The sequence below is a fragment of the Gossypium arboreum genome, chromosome 8 (genome assembly GCF_025698485.1).
Source record: "Gossypium arboreum isolate Shixiya-1 chromosome 8, ASM2569848v2, whole genome shotgun sequence".
NCBI lineage: Eukaryota > Viridiplantae > Streptophyta > Magnoliopsida > Malvales > Malvaceae > Gossypium > Gossypium arboreum.
The window spans coordinates 22,646,128-22,655,301 of NC_069077.1; the positions used below are offsets into that span (position 1 = coordinate 22,646,128).

Consider the following 9,174-nt stretch of genomic DNA (forward strand, 5'->3'; position numbering starts at 1 on the left):
ACACCGTGCTGAAATGATAAACATTTTCTCAATGCACTATACTGTGTAATCTACCCATCTATCCTTTGTTTTTCATATAAATAAGCTGAGGAGAGGCATGCAAAGATTATTGTCAGTGGAATGGAATTACATTAAACAAATGGCTGACAACCATCACAACATGTGCGCAAAATAATGAGGGTCCCCAAATCCCGAAGCCGATGCAAGCAAAAAGAGGGCTTCCAATGAAGTCGACAAACACCCAAGGGCCCAAGCTATTTGAACATATAGCTATTTCACACCTCATGTCGGCTTAGTGCTTAAATACATAGAACCCCATGGTTACAATGGGGGTATGGACGAAATTAAAACGGAACTGTAAAAGATTTGTTTTTTTAACTAATTGAATTAGTTGCCCATAGTAGTAGGAATGAGAAAGTTATTATTTATTAGCATCTTAGGCTAAGGTTGGTTCCTAAATTATATAATGCTAAAAAAAGCTCATGGAATTAATTTGCTAGATTTCTGGTTAATTAAATTTTTATTTGAGAATCTTGTAAAATTTTCCTAAATTTCATGCATAAATAAATGCTCTTTTAGGGTAATTAACTTTATTATTGTTGGTTGGGGATTGGGACACATATGGGTTGTTTAGTTAGAGCATGATAGCATATAAAATACCAGAAAAGAGGATGAAAAAGATTATTTTCTTAATTAATAATTAATACTAAGAAAAGAAAATCTAGTCTGCATAGCGAGTATCATAGTCACGTGCTCACAGGAATTGCGGTTTCTTGGCCCGTTAAATTAGTTGTCTAACTTGCGTTATTCGGGGTATTATATTAAAAACATGCTCGGAAATAAATTCAAACCACATCATCAATTTTTATATGGGTAAACTAATTGTTCATCATTTTAAATTGGGATAGTTGTTATTATAATCATCTTAAAATTATTTTTTTAATTTTATCATCATAGTTAGAAAATTAAATTAAGAATATAAATTATTTTGTTAGTTCCTCTAAATAGTGGTTATTTCTATTTTGTTCATTTAAAGATAATTTTATTAATCTAGTCACCAATGTTAAAGAAATTGATTAAACTTGTCATTCCACTATTAAATGGTAACGAAATGTTAACCATGTGTTTTCACGTTTTAAAAAAAGTAAATTAGCCTTTTTTTTAACAGAAGTAAACTAGTCTTTTAGTCACTCTAAATAGAAGTTGTTCCTATTTCAATCACTCAAAAAAATGTAGAAATGCATAGTCAATATTTTGTTACCATTTAATGGTGAAGTAACCAATTTGATAAGTTTCTCCTTTTTTGGGTGCCCAAATTAATAAAAAAAATTTGAGGCGTCCAAAATAGAAACAACCTTTATTTAGAGTGATTAATGTTGTAGTTTACCCATATATATATATATATATATATATATATATATATATATATATATATATATATATATAAATGTGGCCATTTACCCAAAAAGGCTCTTTAAAAAATATAATTACGGAAATGGGTTGTTTATTGGGTTATTTACCGGATTAGGCCGTTTTCCACGAAAATGCATCCACGTAAGCGCGATTTAGTGTCCACGTTAGCAACGCTTCCCTAGGGGCGCTTTGTCCACGTCAAAGAAAAACGCGTCCTTGAGGGCGCTTTGTCGACGTGGACAAACGCCCCTAGGGAAGCGTTTTTCCCGTGTAACGGTAAAAAAAAAAACTATAAACCCCCCAAGTCATTTTTTCACACAAATCTCTCACAATTCTATAATTCTCTCAAAATTCCTGCCCTTTATTTATTTTTCACACAATTCTCTCATAATTCTCAACATTCTTTCAATATTCCCTTCAAAAATCTATCGAATTTCATTGAATTTTTCTCAAAATTCTATCAAATTTCTATCAAATTTCTTTGTTTAAAATTTTTTTGAATTTAATTTTTTTTAAATTAAAAAAATTTGATCGTGTTACCAATGGCCGTAGAATTAATCTGTCTCGATAATAAAGCACATCTCCGTTGATCAAATGACAATGGTAAGTGATAATTTTAATTTTTCAATACTGTTTGATTTTTTTTAATTTATGCAAATTTAATTAAATTTGCAATACTATTTGATATTTTATTCATTTATGCAATTATAATTACAATTTCAATACTGCTTGATTTTTTTTTTCATTTATGATGTTTGCATTAATTAATTTATGCAATTTTAATTAATTTTTGTTTTATAAATTTTTATAATAGTCTGTAGATCGGGCGTTGCAATGCTACATCCGTAATATGTTTGGTCCTCCATCGCCGTTGATCGAGAATTACTTGCCGGAAACGGGATTTTGGCATATGGCCACTATAGGCCGGGGTGCAAGTTGGACCCGAAACTAATCAGTGCATTGATAGAGAGGTGGAGACCCGAGACGCACACTTTTCATCTTCCATGCAGAGAGTGTACTATCACTCTGGAAGACGTGCATTTGAAAATGGGATTGTCGGTGGATGGGTACGCAATCACCGGGTCTGCATCGTCTACTGATTGGGGAGTTGTATGCTACGAGCTTTTAGGTGTTATACCGGATAATATTAACGGAGGCCGGATTGAGATAAGATGGCTACGAGACACATTCCCGGAGCCGGATAATGATTCGACTGAACTCGAAAAAATACGATATGCTCGAGCATACATTCTTGAGATAATTGGAGGTTAACTTGTCACGAAACCTCGTACATCTGAGAAGGCTGCTGAAACTCGTAGATTTTAGAGCAGCTGACAAATTGAGTTGGGGGTCTACCGTGTTGGCAACATTGTACAAGAAAATGTGTGGGCCAACGCGACCAAACAAAGCCAAAATAGGAGGTTGCCTATCACTACTGTAATTATGGGCACGGTTTCGTTTTCCATTTTTTCGTCCTCGAGTGGACCACTCATATACATTTCCACTCATAACGAGGTAAGTTTTATATTAGATTTTACAATTATTACATAGATTTAGAATATAATTGTATGCTAAAAAATTATTTAATTAGGTGGAACCATTCGGCGAATTATGTCAGAATACCTACCTCTTTCAAAGATATACGGCTTCTATTAGACCAACGATCAGAAGCAGAAGTAAGTATTAAATAAAATATATATACATAATAAAGTATTAAATAAAATATATATACATAATAAAATAGTCATTTCGTATTTAATATTTAGTATTATGTATTATGTATTATGTATTATGTATATAAGTAATATTTTTATCATGTTCATATAGTTTCAATGGACACCATACGAGGATCCGGCAATTCAGGCAGTAATTTCGGATGAATTCCTTCAAAATCCAAACGTTTGGCATGTGAAGGTCCCATTGGTGAACTATGCTACCGTGGAGATGCACCAGTCAGATAGAGTATTGCGGCAATTTGAATTCCAACAACCGATTCTCGTAGCACCTGAGGTGTTTGATGATGAGCACAAAGTCGACTTACGACAACTGCATACGAATTGGCCGAGATTCTGGTCACACTATATCGAAATGTGGGAAAATCGGTATGATTATATACCTACTCAAGAACCGGTCATCGTTCTAGAGTTAGCGTATGTACCGGAATACATGCCATGGTTTAGGATCCATAGCAAGCCATATTTATTGTCGGAAAAGGATATGCGACGACAAATGTGTGCCTAAAGGGAATGACGGAGCCCTTTAAATCCAAGAAGAAGGGACGACGACACAGGCCCATCAACCGCGCCCACACAATCATCAGGCCCAACAGTTCAACCGATGACACCCACATCATAGCCTTTTCAGATTATGCCAGGTGCGTATCCTAGCCCTTATATGTATAGTAACCCTTATATGTTTCTTTTCCTAGTCCTATGGTAGGTTGGAATCCATGGCCCGGTTCATCTCCGCTCCCGATTACTCCGAGTCAACCTCTAATCTATAGGTCGCCGTCACATGAGGGATCGTACGAGGTGCCATCGGGGAGCTCTTCTTTTTACCAATCCCCATCAGCTTACGGAATTCAAACACCTCCGCCATGGGTGATGTAAACACTGCCGCAATCATTATTCTATCAAGGTGGGTCACCCTCTCAACACCCACAACCAGATCCCCTACCAGAGGAACCACAACCCCTGGCAGAAGCTGATCGAAGGAGGAATCCAGCACGGACCCGTCGACGACCCCCATGTGGCACTGATTTCGACCGCCACGGATATTGATTTTTTTAATATATTTGTACAATTTTTTTTATATTGTTTCATTTAATAAAAATAAAAGATCTATTGAATAAGACAATTGTAATACAACATAGTTTCATTTAATAAAATATAAATAATACAACATAGTTTTTTACGGCAACTATCAACTATTTCGATTTGAACATGATCTACTTGTATGGCCTGAGTTCCTACATCATTCGTACAACTTCTGATGATTGGTTATTTCTTGGATATCCATATTGGTATGTATTCTAGTCGAACAAGGTCGACCATTTGGTTTGCAACGCAATTCTCTATCCGGTAACAGCTTAAACGGAGCAAGCGATACAGGCGGCCACTTACGTTTATCTGGGATAGGTGGGAATACGTGTCTTCACACATTCTACATAGTTTCTAGTTTGTACACTTCGTCGTAGCTCATAGGATCTAAAAGGAGATTCTGACAAGCTGCAATTACATGAGCGCATGTATACCGAAGTGCGTCAAACCTCCCACAGTCGTAAGTCTTATTTATCAAGTGTACATAATATTGCCCGCCAATAATACCTTCGTACAGTCTGTCAAACTCCGTCACACGAAACCATAAGTTGTCTCGGTCGTGACAGACTGTGTGCATTATGTTCGCTTGCGCCTTCGCCTTGTTAATTTCTTGTAATACCTTTGCGCACCATACACGACCTTCTTGCATTTGGCCTTTATAACTCGCTGCTCGCTTCGAAAATAGTGCTGCTAAACTAAAATATGTCTCTCGAACAACCAATGTTATCGGCAAATAACGTGTTCCTTTTAGAAAAAAATTTATGCATTCAGCCAGGTTTGAGGTCATATGACCATATCGTAGGCCGTCGTCATATGCTTGTGTCCACTATTCGAAAGGTATGTTATAAAGGTAGTCTGCGCCTTCTTCATTAACTGAAAGCAAAACCACCAATATCTCATTAAAACGGTCCTTACTTATCTCATACCCTACCAATATAAGTTGATAGCGAAAATTACATACCACTTTAAAATAAATTCAATATTACAAACGAAATTACATTAATAGATATTAAATACCCATGTTGGTCATTTGTCATTTTTCATTTGTAAATTGAAATTGCCCGTAGTAGTTAGACGCAACGTGCCTTAGGCAATATCGATGATGTGTGCAATGCCACAAGTTTCCCTGTCGCTCAATTGCGGCTAAAATTCCAGTGCCCTTATCCGATATGACGCAGATATTAGGTTGGAGGCAGACATGCCTCATTAACCTAGAAAGAAAGAACTCCCAATTATCAGCTGACTCCCCTGGTGTTATTGCAAGCACAATTGGAAAGATTCTCCCACTGTCATCCTGTGTCACAACTAGCAATAGCCGATGGGTATATCTACCGTACATAAAGGTACCATCAAATTGTACCAATGGCTTGTAATATAGAAATACGTCTCAACATTACTTAAAGCTCCAGAACAAATGCTTAAATACTTGGCATCTACGGAGCAATCGGTTATTGTAGTATGCAGGTTCCATTTCAAAGTCTGTTACGCAACCTGGGACATATCTCTCCAGCACCTGACACCACTGCCACACTTCATTATATGAAACGTCCCACCACCATGGATCTTTTCCAATGCCTTCTGCTTAGCTATCCAAGCTTTGCGATAAGAGGGCGTGTACCTTAACTGGCTACGAATATTAGCAATTAAGATCGGCACTAAAGTTCTGGGATCAGCCTTCTCCGTCGGTAGTATAAAGGTAGCTAACATATATGAATTCATCTTGAGATGATCTTCCGAAACACCTGTCAACGAAGTACGTTAAAAAATACAACAGTACGTAATAACAGTACTATTAAAAAACTCTAAACGGTTAGTGATACTATACCGACAGCACATGTATGTGGACCTTTGTACTTTTTTTATCTCCCACAAGCTTGTCTTTTTTCCTCAACGAGGCCATGATTTTCCATGAACATGTACCGTCTTTGTAACACCCCTCGCCCGCATCCGACGCCGGGACGGGGTTCGAGGTGCTACCTGACTTTTAGTAACACTTCCATACTAAACAGGGCCATGAAATCTCAAATAATTAAAAACTTTTCTTTTCACATGCAATCTGTCCCTTATGCGAGCTTACGAGGCCCAATACATGCATTCAGGCGGTTCGGGACCCAATCGAGAACTCATGAAAAACTTAGAAAAATCTCTTGCGTTAAGGCTTCACACGCCCATGTGCTCGGTAGTGTGGCGAAAATAGGCTAATTATCAAGCCTTTTGTCACTCTCACACCACATGCATAGATACATACTTATCCAATAACATACAACGTAGCATAAATGAGCTCTTAAACATCTACAAACATGTTATGCTAAAGTTATTTTCTTATGCAATAAATATTATAGAATTTGCCCATATCATTACCACATACTAGACATAACTATCATTACCTCACAAACCATTCATGAAGCATTATTAACTATTTACCAATCACTTAATCCTGCATTAGTTACTAGCTCATCAATGAATCTCAATTCAATCTCTAGGCATACATGTTGTAAGCCACATCACAAGAGATAATAACATACATGCATAAGAATAATCATATGGGCCCATAATGTCATTAGCAGACATAGGCCAATTTACATGACTAATACTACCTTAATAACAAGCCACGCCTTTGGCTAAATCATAATATTACATACTCACATTAAAACCCTATACATGCCATAGACTCGAATCACTTGAGTTTACTTACTCAAATAACGTTAACTCGATAGGGTGATAATATCTCGACGGCCTCCAACCCGAGCTAACCTGGAAACTCTAGAAAACATGGGAAAGAAGGGGGTAAGCTTTAGCTTAGTAAGTTCATATGAAAACAATAAGCAACTCATTAACTTGTTTTATCAATGTTTACAACATATTTTCAAGTTCACTACAAGTGTCTTTACGAGCAACGGTCACTAAATTATTTATATCTGGAGCTACGAAGCTCCGAATTAAGTTCCGTTAATTTTTCCTGAAACTAGACTTATTTTCCTTTTTTCCATAAAATTTCAAGAATTTTTGGTTAAGCCAAATAGTACAGTTTATTAGTTAAAGTATCCCCTGTTTCAGGGTATGACCACTCTGACCCCTGTACACTACAAACTGAATTTCTCCCTGTACAAAATTCAACGACCATGCCGTTTATTCCCCATAAAAATAGACTCAATAAGGAATCCATTAATGTAAGGTATAACTCTTAATAATTTTTGTACAATTTTTGGTGAATTTCTAAAGTAAGAACAGGGGATCTCGAATTCATTCAGACCCTGTTTCACAAGAATTCACATATCAAACAATATGGAATTCTTTTTCTTCCTCTGTTTCTTTCATGTGAAAATAGACTCATTAAGCTTTAATCCCATATTTTATTCTACCTCTAACTCATTTTCCACTATTTTTAGTGTATTTTCAAAGTTACACTACTGCAGTAACTCAAATCTGTCAAGGCTAAATTGCTCATTCATGATCATTGTTCATAATATTAATACAACACCATTTTATCCATCATGGTAAGAATACATATTATGCATCATAGATCATCACATATCAAGGAATTCTCATAGGATTAGTATACATACTTGCACAACTCGTAACATAACTCGAGTGCATACTCACCAATGACTTACCTCATTGAGACCATCATTAACTCTTTCCTTGGATTGCCCGTTGAACACTTGGAATACTAATTAGATACTGGAAAAGCCTTTGCACATAAGTGCTTCAATTGTAGCTAAAGCTACCTCATATCTCATGACATTTCAATGCTCACTCTCGAGCTAGTCATCTAGACTCATAATTCCTAGTGACATGTCACTCGTATCCTATTCTATTCCTAAGGTTCAAACGGGATTTTTCCTCGTCTATTAAGGCTTTGTCTTATCATATTTCTATTAATTACATACACATTAATATCTGTACAATTCATGTAATGATAACATTTAAATACATGTATAGCATGGTATTGTTTACATACTGAACTTACCTCGATACCACAAATGTGAAAAGGACATACTAGTCCATAAATCGATTTCTTTCCGTTCTAGGTCCAAGTCTCAATTTTCATCATCTATAACATCACATTTAGCCTAACAATCAGTCACAATATTCATATGGGTCTAAAAATCATATTTTTACAAATTTTCATTTTGACCCTAAACTTTTGCATATTTGCACTTTTCCCCAATGCTCGTAAATTAATTTTTATTCAATTTCTATAAGGTTTAAGACATGCTGAACATTTTTCTCTTCTATGGCAACTCCAAATTTTCACTAATTCACACACTTATGACCAATTTGTAACTTTCACAATTTAACCCTTTTGACATTTTTACCGAAATTCATTGAATAAAACTCATATTTAACACATCAAACATTCATTATCCACTATAAATCATCAAAGCACAACCATATCATGAATGGGTAAATTTTAAACTCTAATTTCTCTTCAATCAATTGGTAGAAATAGAAAATTTAAGCTTCGGGATCTCAAAAATCGAAAATCATTAAAAGCGGGACAAAAACCATACCTATATAAGCCATAAAAGCTTGGCGAATGGAGCTCATCCATGGCTGCTATTTTCTGTTCTTTCCACGGTTGAAGAAGAAAGAATGAAAAAAATGATAGCTTTTATCATTTGTCTTATTAGGTTATTTTAATTAATTTACAAAATTACCCTTTTATTTCAACCAAATTTCAAAAATACCAAACAAATATCCATTCACTAACTTATTAAAGGAATAATTGTCACATAAGGACTTTCAATTTAAAACTCATAACAATTAGGCACCTCATATATAAAGAACTCAACTTTTGCACTTTTTACAATTTAGTCCTTTTGACTAAATTGAGTGCTCAAACGTCAAAATTTTCGAATAAAATTTTTACGAAATATTTTCATAAATTTATAGACTATAAAAATATAATAAAAATAAAATTTTTTTTTTTCGGGTTTGT

The 9,174-nt window shown here is 35.3% G+C and overlaps 1 long non-coding RNA gene across 1 annotated transcript; it reads right to left on the reverse strand.

The window, feature by feature from the left end:
- Positions 1-5,128: 5,128 nt before the first annotated feature.
- On the reverse strand, positions 5,129-8,823 carry LOC128296406 (uncharacterized). Its single transcript, XR_008287026.1, has 3 exons — positions 8,747-8,823; positions 6,058-8,286; positions 5,129-5,974 (listed from the first exon to the last, which is right to left on the reverse strand). It is a non-coding gene; the product is annotated as an uncharacterized LOC128296406 (long non-coding RNA).
- Positions 8,824-9,174: the final 351 nt, after the last annotated feature.